This window comes from Vitis riparia, chromosome 3, assembly GCF_004353265.1.
Source record: "Vitis riparia cultivar Riparia Gloire de Montpellier isolate 1030 chromosome 3, EGFV_Vit.rip_1.0, whole genome shotgun sequence".
NCBI lineage: Eukaryota > Viridiplantae > Streptophyta > Magnoliopsida > Vitales > Vitaceae > Vitis > Vitis riparia.
Window position 1 is genome coordinate 14,330,636 of NC_048433.1, and position 16,081 is coordinate 14,346,716.

The 16,081-nt window shown below is 38.4% G+C and overlaps 1 pseudogene; it reads right to left on the reverse strand.

The window, feature by feature from the left end:
* Positions 1 to 15,629, reverse strand: part of LOC117910971 — a 32,330-nt pseudogene extending 16,701 nt beyond the window's left edge.
* Positions 15,630 to 16,081: the final 452 nt, after the last annotated feature.

Below are 16,081 nucleotides of genomic sequence, written 5' to 3' on the forward strand. Positions count from 1 at the left end.
CTATGAACGAGCCTTAGAAAACAGCAAGGTATCACCCCACCATGAATGTTGAAATAAAACCTCCTTCCCTGCCTAAACAAAGAAACAACTAAGAGCCCTCATCACCAAGACAAATGGTTACAACAAAAGACGATTATCTTCTCTCAAACACCTGGAGCTTTGGAAATGCAAAATCTAATAGCATTAATCTATTTTTTACTAAGAGTCCATCATCTTGAAAAAATAAAAGCAAGAAACAACAATTGACATGAAAATAGACTTTTTCAGTATCCAATTTACAAACTAAAGCTCCACCTCACCCACTCACCGCCTAAACTCTTTGTACTTGAATCAATAGTAGTCAAAACCACATTAAAATTGAACACATCCTAATATTTTTTTGATAGTAAGTGCAAATTGTATTAAAACGCCAAAAGGGGCACACCAAAGTACACACGGTGTATACAACAACCGTAAAAAAGCAACAAAAATGATAGGGAAAACAAAAACTCTCTCCCTCAATCCAACCCTAACCAATTAATAAAATCAACTAAGAACACAGAAGAATGTTCTATAAACAAGTTTGCCTAAGATAATATGTTGCACAAAAATAAAAACTTTAGCTTTTAAATAGAAAATTCCATATTCGCAAAAGATCTTCTATTTTTCTCCTTCCATATTGTCCATAAGAGAATGTGGACATGGATGATATGATGAACGCATCCTAATATACCATCTTTCCCACCACCTTTTTTTTTTAACCTATTAGCCAAGACTTTTGCTAAAAGTTTATATAACCCCAACCAAGGTAATGGATCAAAAGTCCTATAAATCCTCAACTCTCCTTTCCTAGGAGATCAAAACTAACAAATGAGGAAAATACACTCCTCTTGAAGAACCACATTCATAGAATACCTAGAAATAGACTTAAAAGGACTCATTATGAATGCTAACTTGATGCCACACATGGTAACTATTGATAAAATAAAAGCAACATATTGAATAAGATACGTACCTAAGCATGTGGCCCTTATGCTAAGAGGGAAAAAAATAGCAGCAATATTTTCTTTCAGGTAGCGAACAGAGAATTTCGTTCTCAAGAGCGGAAGCTTTCCTAGGAAGAGAACCAGAGCTTTCCTCAAAGGAGGTAGCGAGGCTATCAAATCTTCAAGGGCCGATCGAGGAAGTTGAGGGAGCTTCGAGCCCTTTTGTGTTGAGCTCGGGGGATGGTCCAAATGGGGCTAAGGTCAAAGATAGCTCTCAACACCGCGACTATCTTATCCAAGTACAATCTTCTACTCCACTTTCCTTGGCTAAAGGCCACAGTTTTTAGAGGGGGCTTTCGAGTTGTCTTATTCTCATTTCACCTCTATTGTTTCTCTTCAATCTTATAATCGTCCTATGCCTTCTTCGACCCCCCTCCCTCTTTTTCTTTTAGGTCTTTCTGCTACCCTATCTTTATGTCAACTGGTCCTTCAAGGGTTAATAAGTTACTTTTAGGTTCATTTGGGGTTTGTCCTGGTCCCAAAGGTGTAGTGTCCCCAGTAGTCAAGCCCAGCCAAGAGTTAGAGGGCAATTCTTTTCTCAGGTATCACAAACCAACCCTAGTGGAGCTTCTTCCCTAGTGAGGTGTTTGTCACAGGAGTCGGGTCCTGCTCAAATGGAGGATTTCCTTATTGAAGGCATCTCTCCTTCAAAAATGGCTTCCATTAAGTCGGTTCTAAGTACTTTGAATGTCAATATTGTCAAATACAATAAGAATGGAGTTCAGTCAGCCAAAAACAATGGTTGCTCAGTGGAAAAGGTGTATTCCAAAAGGAAGAACAAAACTTCTTCCAAAGCCCCTAGCTTCCTTTAGTTTTCTAAGACCTCTGGTGTCTTCGAGGCTTTTTCAGTTTTTATGAAAATTATTAGTTGGAATACTACAGGTCTCGGTTCCATTAAGAAAAGAAGGTTGGTGAAGGATTTTCTTTGTCTTGAAAATCTAGATGTTGTCTTGTTGTAGGAAACAAAGGAGTTTTGTGATAAGAGGTTTGTGGGTAGTGTATGGAAGGTCAGAAACAAACAGTGAGCAGTTCTTCCAACTAGTGGGATAGCTTCCATTAAGTCGGTTATAGGTACTTTGAATGTCACTATTGTCAAATACAATAAGAATGGAGTTCTGTCGGCCAAAAGCAATGGTTGCTCAGTGGAAAAGGTGTATTCCAAATGGAAGAAAAAACTTCTTCCTGCACCCTTAGCTTCCTTTAGTTTTCTAAGTCCTCTAATGTCTTCGGGTTTTTTTCCATTTTTATGAAAATTATTAGTTGGAATACTAGAGGTCTCAGTTTCATTGAGAAAAGAAAGGTCATGAAGGATTTTCTTTGGCTTGAAAATCCAGATGTTGTCCTATTGCAGGAAACAAAGAGGGAGTCTTATGATATGAGGTTTGTGGGTAGTGTATGGAAGGTCAAAAACAAAAGGTGGGCAGTTCTTCCAACTAGCGAGGCTTCGGGAGGAGTGGGAATCTTTTGGGATGCTTTGAGGTTTAAATACTTGGTGGTTGTTTTAGGATTTTTCTCTGTAACAGTCAAAATGGAGTCAGAGGAAGAAGGGTCGTTTTGGCTTTCTTTCTTTTTTCTTTTTTTTGATTGGAAACGACACAGAGATATATTGATAGATAAAAAGAAGTACAAATAGAAGGATGAGAAATCCTCCCGTCAAAGAAAACTAAACTACAGGAAATTACACTGTAAAACAAGCGAACACTCTATAAAGGACCATTCCTTATGGAGTACACACCGTTAACCAATCAAGTTGTAGCACATTAAGGGGAGTCCCCTTAAAAACCTTAGAACAGAAAGCCCAAAGAGAAGCAAGGAAAACAATAGAGTCTCAAAGATACTCTGAATTCCTTACTTTATCCTCAAAAATCCTCGCGTTTCTTTCCCACCACACAACCCGAATAAGAGCAATGCTTGCAGCTTGCCACAAAACTAACCCCCTCTTAGAAGAACCAAAACCATTAAATTTGATGGACATCGTGTCAAAGATGCTCCTCGGGGGGACCCAATCCATCTTAACTAACTGAAATAACCTGTGTCACAACCCAATCGTCAAGGAACAATGAAGAAAAAGATGATCTGCTGATTCCCCATGCTTCATGCACAGAATGCAAATATCAGGACTAAGGGTTTTGTAGGGTCTTCTCACTTATAGCATGTCATTAATATTCACCTTCTTGTGTGCCACTAACCAGACAAAGGACTTCACTTTGAAAGGAACTTGAGAATTCCAAACGAACTTAGAAGGGAAAACCTGAGAAGATCCAGAAAATTGAGATAAAGTTAGAAAGAAGGATTTGACTGAAAAAAGCCCTGAAGAAGATAATGGCCAAAATCTGGCATCTGGAACCGAAGGTGATAAATGCAATCCATCAAGTGACCGCATGAGGCCTTCTAAGTCCTCTATCTTAGAATCTGACAGGTTACGGCGGAAATTTAAATTCCAAGAGAAAGGACGAGTAGGACCGAGAACTAAAGAAATATAGATGTTTTTATCCAAGACTACTCTAAATAGTCTTGGATATTGGGTTCCCAATGGTTGGTCCCCTCACCACAAATCTTCCCAGAACCGAATTCTTTCCCCATTTCCTACCACAAACCGAGTAAACAAGGAAAACTCCTGAAAGACTTGTGCAATAGCCTTCCAAGGACAGCGATGTGACCATCTGACTAAAGTGTTAGCATCCCAACCATTAGGGTGTGAACCATAAATGCTTAATATGACCTGATGCCATAGAGCTGAACCCTCTCTAGGGTACCTCCACAGCCATTTCCCTAAAAAGGTGAGATTTCTTAGAGAAATATTCCCAAAACCCAAACCCCCTATTTCCTTCGGTTTACACACAACATCCCACCTCACTAAATGATCTCTTTTGTCTTCCCCAATCCCTGACCATAAAAAATCCCTTTGCAACCTCTCGATTCTTGCAGCGACTGAAGCGGGTAGCTTAAATAAGGAAAGAAAGTAATAGGGCATATGGGTAAGGCAAGATTGGATAAGAGTTATCCTCTCCCAGAAGGATAAGTATGTCTTTTGCCACCCATCTAATCTTCTTGAGATTCTCTCAATCACTAGATCCCAAAAGCCACATGCCTTGAGGTTCCCACCCAAAGGAAGACCCAGATAGAGTATAGGCCAGCCAGAAGCCTTGCAGTCAAGCATCTCAACCAATCTTGAAAGATGAGCTTGATCAAGATTGATGCCATAAATATTACTCTTGTCAAGGTTGACCTTGAGCCCAGAAATATGCCTAAACACTAACAAAAGAATCTTGAGAGTCTACAGATCTTCCTCCCTAGAGTTAGAAAAGAAGATGGTATCATCAGCAAATTGCAAATGAGATACCCTAGTTCTATTTCTACCCACCCTAAAACCCTCCAACATATTTCTCTCATCTGCTCTTAAAAGCAACCTACTCAGTACATCTGCTACTAAAATAAACAAAAAAGGGGATAAAGGGTCACCTTGTTTTAATCCTCTCGATGCCTTAACCCACCCTTTAGCGCTACCATTCACTAATGCTGCATAAGATACCGAGGACAAGCATCCACTCATCCATTTCCTCCATCTAGGACTAAACCCCTTCTTCTCCAACACTTGATCCAAAAAATCCCACTTCACGTGATCGTAGGCCTTTTCAAAGTCAATTTTGAAGACGACGCCTTCCTCCCCTGATCGTCTTCTCTCATCCACTATCTCATTCGCTATGAGAACCACATCCAATATTTGTCTCCCTTGAACAAAAGCGCCTTGAGTAGAGTGGATGGTTTCATGTAGAACCCCTCTTAGACGCCCTGAGAGCACTTTGGCTATTATCTTGTAGAGTTTTGGCTTTCTTTGGTCTATGGTCCTAGCTCATCACACTTTAAAAAGGATTTTTGGTTGGAGCTTCAAGATCTTTCAGGCTTTAACTTTTCCAAAATGGTGTGTTGGTGGAGATTTTAATGTCATAAGAAGTTAACCTCAAGCATAAGGGATTTTGATAATCTTGTAAAAGAATGCCAATTAATTGATCCACCTTTGAGGAATCCATCCTTCACTTGGTCTAATTTGCAAGAAAACCCTGTTTGCAAAAGAAGATTCTTATTTTCTAGAGAATTGGAGAAAGGTTTCCCTCAATGCATCCAAGAAGCTCTCCCCAGATTGACGTCAGATCACTGTCCAATTGTGTTTTATATATCAATCATTGTAAGTGGGGGCTGACACCTTTTAGATTTGAAAACATGTGGTTGATTCACTCAGATTTCAAGGACACTTTAGGTGGTTGGTGGAATGAGTGTTGTTTTGAAGGGTGAGAAGGTCATAAATTCATAAAAAAGCTACAATTTGTCAAGTCAAAATTGAAAGAGTGTAATAAGGTGTCTTTTGGAGACTTTAAAGAAAAAATGAAAAATATTCTTTTGGACATAGTGGATTTGGATGAGAAGGAACAAGAAGAGAATTTTTTGTCTGATCTAGCAGCAAGGAGGACATTAAGGAAGGGGGAGTTAGAAGATGTGTTACTAAAGGAAGAGGTGTTTTGGAGGCAGAATTCTAGAGTGAAATGAATAAAAGAAGGGGATTGTAATTCAAATTTTTTTCATAAGGTGGCCAATGGTAGGCCAAATAGGAAATACAGTGAATCCTTGGTGTCAGAAGATGGGGTAATCTTAGATAATATCGAGAGCATTTCAAAGGAGATTAAGCTTCACTTTAGGAAGTTATTTGCCAAGCCTTTAGGTGGTTTTTGGAGGATTGAAGGTTTGGATTGGCCTCCTATTTCAGCAGAGTGTTGAGTTGTTGGATCGCCCTTTTTCGGAAGAGAAGATTCACAATGTTGTGTTGCATTTAAATAAGGAAAAGGCCCCTGGTCCGGATGGTTTCACAATTGCTTTTTATCAAGAGTGTTGGGAGATGATTAAGGATGATCTTTTAAGAGTGTTCTTAGAGTTTCACAATAATGGAATAATCAATCAAAGCACAAATGCTACCTTCATTGCTCTAGTGCCAAAAAAGAGTCAAACAAGTAGGATCTTAGATTATAGACCCATCAAATTAGTATATTCAAAAAGGGAGAAGACTCGACCACTTCTTGATCAACCCAATGCCCAATTAAATGCTCCTATAGCAGGTAATCTTCAAGTATTTCCATCTCCTCAGCTCGCTATTAATACTTTTTTTTTTATAGGAAATGACAAAGGAATATATTGATAAAAATGATGTACAAGAGAAGGATGAGGAATCCTCCCACTAAAGAAAAACAAAACTACAAGGAATCAAATATAAGAAAATACAAAGTATAAACAAGCAAACTCTCTAGTTAGACCAACCCATTGGGATTACACACCGCTAACCAATCAAGTTGTAACACGTTAAGGGAAATCTCCTTAAAAACCTTAGAACAAAAAGCTCAAAGAGAAGCAAGGAAACGAATAGAATCCCAAAGATTCTCTGAATTCATTACTTTATTCTAAAAAATCCTTACATTTCTTTCCCGTCACACCACCCAAATTAAAGCGATGCACGCGGCTTGCCATAAAACAATCCCTCTCTTAGAAGATCCAAAACCATTAAAATTAGTAGATAACATGTCAAAGATGCTCCTTGGGGGGACCCAATCCGTCTTTGCTAATTGAAATAATCTGTGCCACAACCCCATCGTCAAAGAGCAATGGAGAAAAAGATGATCTACTGTTTCTCCATGCTTCATGCACAACTTATAAATGTCGGGACTAAGTGCTTTGTAGGGCTCAATTATAGCAAGTCATTAGTATTTACCTTCTTGTGTACCACTAACCAGACAAAGGACTTGACTTTGAAGGGGACTTGAGAATTCCAAACGAACTTAGTAGGGAAAACTGGAGGCAAACCAGAAAATTGGGATAAGGTAAGAAAGAAAGATTTGACTGTAAAAAGTCCTGAAGGAGATAAAGACCAGGATCTCATATTTGGAACCGAAGGTGAAAAATGTAGATGATCAAGAGACCGCATGAGGCCTTCTAAATCTTCTATTTTGGAATCGGAAAGGTTTCGGCGAAAGTTAAAATTCCAAGAGAATGGGCGAGTAGAGTCAAGAATTGAAGAAATAAGACTATTTTTATCTGTGACTACTCTAAGTAGTCTTGGATATTGGACCCCCAAAGGTTGGTCCCCCCACCACAAGTCTTCCCAGAACCGAATTCTTTCCCCACCTCCTACCACAAACCGAGTAAACTTGGAAAACTCTTGGGAGACTTGTGCAATAGCCTTCCAAGGACAACGATGTGACCATCTAACTATAGTGTTGGCATCCCAACCATTGGAGTGTGATCCATAAATGCTTAAAATAACCTGATGCCACCGAGTTGAACCCTCTTTAAGATATCTCCACAACCATTTCCCTAAAAGAGCGAAATTCCTTATAGAAATCTTTCCAAATCCCAATCCCCCTTTCGCCTTCGGATTACACACTACATCCCAGATAACCAGATGATCTCTTTTGCCTTTCCCAACCCCTAACCATAAAAAATCTCTTTGCATTCTCTCAATTTTTGCTGCCACTGAGGCGGGAATCTTAAACAAGGAGAAAAAGTAACAGGGCATATGGGTGAGACAAGATTGAATGAGAGTTATCCTACCTCCAAAAGATAAATACACCTTTTGCCACCCATCCAATCTTCTCGAGATCCTCTCAATCACAGGATCCCAAAAGCCACAAGCCTTGGGATTCCCTCCCAAAGGAAGACCTAGGTAGAGTATAGGTCACCCAGAAGCCTTGCAATTGAGCATCTCGACCAACTTAAAAAGATGATTCTGTTCAAGATTAATGCCATAAATATTACTTTTGTCAAGGTTAACTTTCAGCCCAGAAATATGCCCAAACACTAGCAAAACACTCTTGAGGGTCAGCATATCCTCTTCTCAAGTGCTAGAAAAGAAAATGGTATCATCTACAAATTGTAAATGAGATACCCTTGTTCTGTTCCTACCCACCTTGAAACCCTCCAAGACATTTCTTTCCTCTGCTCTCAATAACATCCTGCTCAATACATCTATAACTAAAGTGAACAAAAAATGGGATAAAGGGTCTCCTTTTCTTAAACCTCTAGATGCCTTAACCCACCCTTTAGCGTTTTAATACTTCCATTGAAGAGTCGACTCAATTAACTATTGAGAACCAGACTTGTTATCCTTCTAGAGAGCAAAAACCATCATCTTGCTATGGTTTTGCACATTGTATTGTTAAATACCCTATCTCTCATTATATGTCTTCATATCGCTTATCTCCATCTTATAAAATATATGCAAACTAGTTATCCTTTGTGTTTGTTTCTAATAAGCTACATGAAGCTCTTGACAACCCAAAGTGGAAAGTTATCATGATTGAAGAAATGGATGCATTACAAAAGAAATGATACATTGGAACTAGTTGAGCTACTAGAGGGAAAGAAAATGGTTGGTTGCAAGTGTGAAAAATACCTTGATGGCATGGTCTATGAACATTATATTAATTCTTGGTTCACTTATTTGCAAACAAGCATTTTGGTAATTACGTACGATTACATAGGGGTTAGTAAATGGTATCTCTGGAATGGGTTAATTGATTAATTAGAGTCCTATTGGGTTAATTAATCAATTAGGACCCTTTTTAGGTTAAAGTAAGCAACCCAAGCCTAAGATGGGCTCAAGTTACTAAAGTCCAGTAGGAAGCCTATAATATACCCCTTAAGGGTTAGGGCTTTAGACTTTTGTCATTCTCCCTTACATTCCAGAGAGAGAATCCTAGACTTCATCCTCCAAATCTCCACCACTTGAGTGTTTAGCTTCAAGTGTTATCAGGGCGAAAGATCAATTGTTTACAAGATCTCCAATAGCTATCACAACATTCTACTACAATCTTCATCGCAAATAATTGATTTGGGTACATCAAGATCTTGGTCAGCAATCCTAACTTGTTCAACTAGATCCAATTAAGTTTTAAATGTTATTGTTTTCCATTGTGCATAGGATCTAGTAACCCTAGGAATAGTTGCATGCACCTAACGAGATTTAGGGCATGGGAACGATGTAATCTTTAATTCCCTTCAATCATGATTGAAGAAATGGATGCATTACAAAAGAAATGTTACTTGGAACTAGTTGAGCTATTGGAGGGAAAGAAGATGGTTGCAAGTGGGTATTCACAGTGAAACATGAGGCAAAGGGTTTTGTGGAGAGGTTTAAAGCAAGATTGGAGAATAAAGGTTATACACAGATGTGTAGTTTATCAAGAAAAATTTGCACCAATGGCAAAGATAAAATACCATTTGGGTCCTCTTATCCTTGGTTGTAAACCTGGACTAGCCTCTTCAACAATTTGATACTTGACAAGTTGGCCATTCGAGATAGCTATGCTCCAACTTGCAGGGGAGTGTCGACTATTGACAAGTATATTCAAAGATTTCCAAATTTCATATTTGTAATCGACCATTTATTTTGGGGATTAATATTTTAATTTGCATTTGCAAAGAGCATATTTGTAGTTGTCATATTTAGTTCCTTGATTATAGGAATTTGATTATTATTAGTGCTACTAGATAAGAATAGTTTATAGGGATTCGTTTTAGATTCTTCCTTGTATACCTTTTTTTAATCCTTGTATAGTTTTATCTTCTTGTTCATAAACATTGTACGATCTATGAAGTAAACATGCAGATAAATTCTCTCCAAATCAGCAACCTCCTCCCCCCTTCCTTCTTTGCTGACCCTTTCTTTCAGGAAAAACCAAGGCAAACCTTTTTGCTTCTGCACATAGAACTGAACACATGAGAAATATATCATCCTCATAGCTGAGAAGTTGTAACTTCTAGCGTCACCCTCCCTCTAACCACACCTTGTTGAAATCCTTCAAGTTCTCAGTCTAGCAGTAGACATCCATCCCTTCCAAGGGAATGGACAACCCTTTTCTCTAAATCTAATCCACTCTGAGAAGTCATGACCCCTCTCAGTGATTATCAACAATACTTGCCTTTCAAAAGTTCAATCAAAATTTCAAAAGATTTTTCAATCACAAACCAGCTTCTACCTCCTTGCACCTCCATTATATCACTCCACATAATGAGCTCGATTGAATTACCTGGTTTTCTTTCAAATTTCAGGAGGTTAAGGACTGTGTAGAGCCAAAGAACCAAAAATGAATTCCACTGGTCACCAATCTTGTTTGTCATGGACCCAACTCAAATTCCTAGGTGAACATATCGAGCCAAAATTAGACGCCACCATTGTCCCAAGCAAAAAAGCTTACCTTCAACAGAACCCAAGGGGTCCAAACAATCCCAAAAGGGAATACCTCGATTCTTCCATCAAATAAATAGGAAAAGAGAGATTTAACAGAGAATTTGTCACATTCCAGTTCAGCCAAACCATTTGTCCTCTAGACCTTACTAATTGTCAATGTTTGCAATATCCTAAAGAAAGTCTCCACCCCATCTAGCTCCCAATCATAAAGAGATCAGCAGTAAGTTTCAAAAGAAGAGGAAACCTACTTATTAACCTTGCCATCAACTGCAAGTTTAAAGAGATTAGGAAATCTTCCCATCAACATAAAGTAACCACCCCAACCATCATATTAAATTGGATCTTTTGCCTATTCCCGATCTGAACAAGGTGCAACTTTGAAAACTCCTCCCCACCCTTTCCATGTGATCCCTAAAAACCCATCTTGTATCAACCTCCCTCTTCCTAAAATTCTCCTACCACCACTTTCCTCCAAAAGCCTCTCCACAACCATTTTCCCAATAAGTAAGCTCAAATCTCTGTGATAGAGTATGATGTATTGCACAATACTTAGTAGAGTTAATAATGGAACCTAAAGTTATTAGCTTATTTGATCCTTAATGTTTACTGGAAATTTTCACCAAAACAAACCCCCAAGGTTTGACAAGGCAAAGAGTTATGTGGCTCATACTCTCTACTTGAGCCACAAAATTTTGGTTTTCTGCAACAAAAAAATTAAGAAAAATAAAAACAAATGATTTTTTATCACTGTTAGGCTGCTAACAAGAATTTTATTAATGCATACAAATAGAAGTCAACTAAACTTGATAGAAATTAATCAAGAACTTTAAAAAATAATAAAATATAGATGCAGTCAAGTATTACTCCCTGCAAGAAAACAGTTATCTTCCAGATGCAGGAAGCAAATGCTGTGGGAAAGAATGCAGGTTAATAAATTTGTAGACATCAAATTTATTCAACTTGAAATGAGAGGCAAATATGTAATATATAGATTACAAGAATGCACATATTGCAATGTTGATAGCAAAGCACGCAAATTTCCCTCTTTCCCTGCAGACCAGCACTTGATCTCAACATGTAGTGTTTCATCAATTCTCTGATATCAGACAAAAGAATAATTAGACAGTAGCACGATAACACAACTGACTTGAAGTCGTAATGTAGCCATGTGGAAAACATATACCAAAACAATTAAATAAGTAAAACAAATCAATAAATGTTAACCAAATAATAGAAACCTAATGATAAAGGGGCAGAGCAGAGTAGGTAGTTCAGTTTAAAATCGGTCAAGTGGTCTCAATTGGAGATGGGATCGCACGTGTTTATGGATTGAACGAGATTCAAGATGGGGAAAGAAGTTGAACAAAAGAAAAATAATGAACAAGAATTTGTAGGATAGTCCTAATTAATGAGTATTATTGCATAACTCCAGTGGGATAGCACCCTTCAATGGAAAGAGCAGTATTGTTCCCAATATGATGGGGGGAATAAGAGATGAGAGGGTGAGAGAAAGACTGTTTACTAAAAATCTTTTCATATGAGAAGAATTGTGATCCCACTTGAATTTCGTCGATTTACTCCTTAAAATCCCAAGTTCTTAGAATTGAAAATAAGGAATTCCAGAGATAACAATTCCATCACTTCACCATTTTTGCAATTTCTACCTCCCTTATCACCACCTTTATTTTTTTATTACCCACTAATGGAGCAAGTGGGATAGAATCCAAGAAAAATTTTGTTCGTGTTTTCCCTTTTTACCACCTTTTTCTACATCCAACCATCATTGCCAAATCTGGAGATAGTAAAAGAGGTGGTAAAATGATTGCATGCATAGCATTTTTTTCTTTTCTCTAAAGCCTTCTTGATGGTGATGCAGTCAAATTAAGGTGCCCTTGGACAAATAAAGGGGTAGCTTGAAGCTGAGACAGTAAGGATTAGGGTTTACAGGTATATAGAATGAAGAATTGGGATGTGGATTCTCTAAAAGGTTATCAAAGAGATCGAAAAGATAAAAAAGGCACAGATTCACCGCAATAGATCAGATAGAGTTTTCTCAGTTTAGAATTCATGGAATCTAACAATCACCGCAACAGTTTATGTGATCTTCCAACAAAATTTAATAAATGACTATAATATCTTTATTCTAGTAAATGTCTTGAAATGAAAAGAAATAAACCAATACAAAGTTTTACTAAAGATATTGCTTAAAGTTCAGGTTCTTAGACAGTGTTTGACAAAACTAGTTTTAGTACTGAGCATTATTACAGTTCATAACATCAATAAGTTTAAACCACTGAAAAGTAAATTTTTTAGGCTAACAGAATGCATGCAGATCTGGACACAGTTTAATTTGATAGTTCAAAAGCACCCATGGGATGTGCCTTTGCTATTAAACAAAACAAGTCCATAGATTCCAGCAGAATTTTTCAACCAAATTCACCGAAACTGTAAATTCCAGTAATTGACATAACCTGTACTAGATGCATGCACAAAAATATCCTTATCCATATTTAATTCAAACTTTATAGACAACCAGCCAGCTCACAATAGAGTTCCCATCCATTTTATACCAAATAAAAGTTGAGTTCTGCATGTTGTAGAGGCTCCGGTATATTTCTATCAGCTAGTTTTGCATATTGACTATACATATACACAAGCCTAAACAATGTCATCTGGTCTGATTATACAAAACCATTGGTTAAGAAAATGAGAATCCTAAAGGTTTGATTATACAAAACCATTGGTTGAGAAAACGAGAACCCTTAAAAAAAACATCAAAAACAAAACAAAACTGCAACCAGCTAGACTTTGTTCTGTAGTTGGTATCAACTCTGCCTCCTCATCAAAAGAGGTGATACAGTTTTTACCAATCCACAAAGCAGATCAAAGCTTTGGATGGAGTGTGGCTAGACCTCCAAGCAACCCCAACCGCTTCTAACATACACAAGAACACAGGAAAATAGAGATAGCAAGTTGCAGGTACTTACATGTCTCTCTGCTTGTTCCCTCTGAGTTTGGAGATCCCACTGATTTTTCTCAGCCAGTGCTTTTGCCTGAACACATTCAAATTCAACAATAAAAAATTGTAGAGCCAACATCATGAAGATAAATAGCAAATAATCATACACTTGCCAAGTGCAAGCCATAAAACTTATTTATAACTATATTTCATTAAAAAGAGAAAAGATTTTTAAAAATCTTGGCATATAAAACACATACCGCATGCTCCTGAGTCCTTTGGTGACGTTCCAACCTGGCTCTCCGTCGGTCTTCACTTTCCCCTTCAACTTCTTGGAATTTTCCAGATGATGGAGCAGCTTTTGCAATAAAAAATAGTTAAGCCAATTATAAGTCTTACAAGAGAGAGGATCACAAATGATTAAATGTTACACAAGAAAATTTCACTTTGGAAAGAAAGCTACCTCCAAAAATTGAAGAAAGATCATCAACAATATTTGTTGTTGGTGATGCTTTTCTCATAGTCGATGATGCACTTGCAGATGTTCTTGCCATTTCAGGCCCATGCCTATTCTGAAATTGGATACCAAACATGGGGTCCTGAAATAGACAGTCAGAAAATCAATCAGACAACATTGAGACAAGCAAAACACAAACAGCAGATCTACAATCCCAGGTTCTCACTGAAGAGTTAGCTCTAGGCCTTGGCGCACTGCTTGGTCGAGAACTCATGCTAAAGAAAGACTCAAGATCATTTTCATTCTTTTGTTGGTTCACTCTAGCAGCAGCCCTTTCTCGAGCCTCTGCCGCAGCCCTTTCTCTAGCCTCTGCAGCTACCCTTTCAACAGCAGCTCGTTCTGTTCTAAGCCGCACTTCAGCTTCTGCCCTTGCAACAGCAGCTCTCTCACGTGCTTCCTTCTCTCTTGCTTCAGTATTTGCCCTTTCCCTGGCCTCTGCAGCAGCCTTTTCTGCTCTTTCCTTTGCCTCTGCTGCTGCCCTTTCACGAGCTTCAGCTTGCGCTCTGTGAACTGCAGCTCTTTCTGCACACTCTCATGTTTCAGCATTTACCTTCTCAACAGCAGCCCTTTCAGCCTTTAGGCGAGCTTCAGCAGCCGCTTTTTCACGTGCTTCCTTAGTAGCCCTTTCCACAGCTTGTCTGGCCTTTTCCCTTTCCCTCTCAATCTCCCTTGCTTGCTCCCTCTCCTTCTCAAGTCTCCTCTGTTCTCTCTCTTTCTCCTCCCTTTTCCCTTGCTCTCTCAAGTCTCCTTTGCTTCCTCTCTTCCTCTTCTCTTTCCCTCTCTTGCCGCTCACGTTCTAATCTCTCCTGTGCCTAAGCACCATTCTGGCTTCAGTTGACAGTAGAAGAGTTGTATACCAGCTTGCTCATGATGATGAGCAGCAAAATGTGGTTGAAAAATGGATGCACTTGTTTTGCACTTTGATTGATGAGAGACGTCCATGGTCTACTAATCCTTTTCCAGATAGTGTTGTAAGACATTGGAAATTTGATAAGACAGAAGGTGCATGGCGGCGCAGACTGAAATTAAGACATAGTTACCATTTTGATGAAAAGCTTTGTCATCCTCCATCCACTTCCCCAAGCAAAGAAGCTACCGTTCCTATTAATGAAAGCAAATCTGGTTTAGGGGAACATATTCCAGAGCAAATGAAGCAGTTTCTACTGAAAATGGTGCATAGGATAACTGATGAGCCGACCTTAATGACCACTGAAAACGATGCTGACCTAAGTGGACAGAAGGCCTCTGTCTCGGTGGATCTTTTAGAGAGTCAGCACCCTGAACTGGTAAAAGACAATAGTGATCAGTTCAAGACAGGAGATTCTTCTTCCTCTCCACCAGAGACATAAGCTAGTGAGGTTCTTATATCTGTTGCATGTGTTCTTTTAACACCGAAGCGAAAATTAGCTGGGTATTCAGCAGTCATGAAAAATCTCTTGCATTTCCTTGATGAATTTTCAGTGGAAGGAACTAGTAGACAACCTGATTTTTTTAAGAACTTGAATACTTCAAGCAATTCCGACCTGACCAGCCTGATCAATTGGGAGGAGTTCAAAAACGGAGGTTTCATAAGTGGCCCATAAATTCTGAATTTTGAATCTGAGAAAGGGATCATTAGCATAGATGCAAATTCATGAAAACAGGCTCCAAAAACAGCCAAAAGAAATATGAAGCAAGAGCCTGAATAATCGGTATCCATTTGATCTTCACGTTTTTGCTAGAAAGCCCATCCAAAATCACTTTAACATTCTGCATCTATAACCATACAACAGAAATGCCCAGAAGAACAGTTGATCTTGTTGATTTAGATGCAATGGGCACATCATGCTTATTTCTGAGAATATGTCTGGATCTGCTAGAAAGAAACTCATCCTTCAAATCAGAAAATAGTTCCATCTAATTCAGACGATCATGGCTCTTCTCCCACCAAACTAGAGACAATGGGCAAATAAAACAGTTTCTGAAAAGTCTGTTCAGCCTAAGGAAGCTCACCTTCATCAGTTCATGGACATGAAAATGGCATCTAAAGACCTTGATATACCTCTTTTGTATCCAATTAACAGTTCAGGTAAGATTTGGTAGGACTTCAAGGAATAATAAGCATGAAAGAAGGGTTTTAGACTTGGAATTCTAGGCAAATAAAGAAATTGTTGATGAGCAAGGGAACTTTTCATCCACCAACATGAAATATCTTTCGCATGGTTCTACTTATGAACGCCATTAAAGCTTTCTGGCATTGATATCTCAAATCTCTAGATTTTTTCCAAAGTTTTGATCTGATCTGCAGCTATCCGTGTTCACCTACAGAAGTTCAGATTGGCGGTTGACATTTAATATCATGGATCTTA